We start from the raw sequence: 2,889 nt of genomic DNA on the forward strand, positions 1-2,889 counted from the left end.
CTGTTTAAAGAGTACGTTTATGGTTAAAATAAACTGTAAGTAAAAGCATATGATTTCTGTGAGGATCATAGAAATTAATTTATATCAAGTGCCTAGAAAAGTGCTTGTTATTTAATGCTGTGTTTACTTATGTCCACTACTGTGTGCTGCCCTCTGCTAAGCTGAAAACGTCTTCTCCTCTCAAAGCTGTCACTAATTGTTTTTCTGAAATTGACACTGTTTCAAGTGAGGTTTTTTAGTATGTGAAGTATGTTCCATAGTAGGTATTTAAGGCAAAAAACAATTTTTAAAAATACTATCAAATTATGATCTTCCCTGGTGGCTCAAATAAAGAATCCACCTGCCAATGCAGGAGATGCAGGTTCCATCCCTGGGTTGGGAAGATCCCCTGGAGAAGGTAATGGCAACCCGCTCCAGTATTCTTGCCTGGAGAATTCCACGGAGAGAGGAGCCTGGCGGGTTACAGTCCATGGGATCCCAAAGAGTCAGTGCTATCAAATTAGTCTTACAACAAATTTCTGGCTCTCTAGTATCCAGCATGTAGCCTGATGTAAAACAAGAGTTTAATAGACCTTTGATGAACAAATAAATGAATGAGTTAATCAGACATTTTCATCTTCAAGGGAAAGCCAGAGCTATCTATTATGGCATGCTTCACTACTTTACCCTTCTGGATAAAATGAGTTATTCTCTTTTATTTTCTTCCCCTACACTGAAACTCAGACATTTTAGGGAGAAAGGAGTTTCCCTTTACAGAGGGAGACACTAGAGATCACTTCCTCTTTATTCCAAACTATCTGCAGTCCCCCAAATGTATGACATAACCTCGTACCTCTGAGCCTCATAACAGCATTTTCTCCACTTGGACTGTTCTTGTTGGTCAGTCCTCTTTCCCCTGTTTTCCCTATTGCAACTCATTCCAGCCCATTTTCCAAATTTGCATCTTCATTTTCTCAAAGAAGCATTTACTAACCTTCCCTGGGCCACCATTTGGAAAGGCCATTTGGATGCCTTTCCTCATAAAGATGTTCCATAACACCCTGTAGAGAGACATTATACCTAATATATTTTATACTCATAAAAATAAGTCTTTTGCACTGGATTATATAAATTATTTTGTAAACAAGTATTATGTCTGGGCTTCCCTGGTGGTTCAGTAGTAAAGAATCTGAGTGCAATGCAAGACACCTGGGTTCAATCCTTGGGTCAGGAAGATCCTCGGGAGAAGGATGACAACCCACTCCAGTATTCTTGCCTGTGAAATCCCATGGACACAGGAGCCTGGAGGGCTACAGTCCATGGGGTCACAAAAGAGTCGGACACAACTCAGGGACTAAACAACAAGTATTAGGTCTACTTTAACTTTGTAAAAGCTTAGTACATTTTCAGTGCACAATTGCAGAATCACACCCTAGCTCACTGCTATAACCTATAAATCAGTAAGGACAAAGCACGGCCGAAGGTATGTGTACTTTTAACAACCATTCCAAGTGTTCCAGTATCATCTGCAGCTTCAAGATAAGATGAAGGACTAGTAACTGAATTTAATCTCCCGCTAAAAACAACTGGAAGAACACATGGGATTTATGAAAGAACAGTTATCAACACACTGTGCATCAGGTAATGAAGGATTGGTCCCTGAGAGATAAGAAAAAAAGTGAGCCCAATGACTGCCCTAGATTACTGCAGGTAAAGAGTTCCCAGGCCACGTTACAGAAAAGGGAGCCCTCACAGGGCTGAGCATTCTCCCTGGAGAGAGAAGGCAGAGCCTGGAAGTGCAAAAAGGCCAAGGCAGCTCAAATTTGCAGGGCAAATGGAGAGAAGAAAATGGCACACAAAGTTTGAGAGATCTGCAGACAGTTCCCCTTAAGTTTTCAGATGAATGCTCATCAACACATGCGTGTGAAGAAGTTACCCAAGGCTTGGGAAAGAAATGCCTGAAAATACAAAGCCGAATACTCTCTTCCAGGCTCACACAGGGTTGGGAGCAGGGCCTATTTCCACTAACCAGAAAGGAAAAACCTCAAAATTCTCATGCCAATAGGCAGGGTATAAAGAAGAATTTTGCCTCAGTAGTGGGGAAAAAATTAGCCGTAGACTAAACATACTTATAGTTCTCTCCAACAAAAGCGAAGAGCAAGTACCAAAAGGATTAAGCTGTTATCATGTAATTTAGCTATGTTCCAGAACAAAGCTCAAGAATCCTCAAAGGATCACAAAAATATGCAACACCCAACAAGGTAACAATCACAATTTTTAGTATCTAATACAAAATGACAAGGCATGTAAAGAAGCAGGAAAATTAGGCCCATATAATGAGGGGAAAGTTACACACACACAATGATACAGTTGATAGAACTATTAAAAGACATCAAAACCATCCTGATTGTGTTCTGTTTGTTCAACAAGCCAGAGGAAAGATAAATATGACTCAAATCAAACTCCTAGGGAAGAAATCTATAACTCCAAGATGAAAAATACATTGGATTGGATTAATAGCAGACTAGACACTGTAAAAGAGTAGATAAGTAAACTTGAAGACAGAGCAATAGATTCAAAATAAAACACAAAGAAATAAGACTGGGGGCGGGCAGAGGGGGTAGGACAATAGAGCAACAGTGACTTGGGAAGTGATTTCTACCAGCCTAACAGACTGGTTCCAAATAGGAAAAGGAGTATGTCAAGGCTGTATATTGTCACCCTGCTTATTTAACTTATATGCAGAGTACATCATGAGAAACGCTGGGCTGGAAGAAACACAAGCTGGCATCAAGATTGCCGGGAGAAATACCAATAACCTCAGATATGCAGATGACACCACCCTTATGGCAGAAAGTGAAGAGGAACTAAAAAGCCTCTTGATGAAAGTGAAAGAGGAGAGTGAAAAAG

This window comes from Bison bison, unplaced genomic scaffold (genome assembly GCF_000754665.1).
Source record: "Bison bison bison isolate TAMUID 2011002044 unplaced genomic scaffold, Bison_UMD1.0 scf7180017864390, whole genome shotgun sequence".
Lineage (NCBI taxonomy): Eukaryota > Metazoa > Chordata > Mammalia > Artiodactyla > Bovidae > Bison > Bison bison.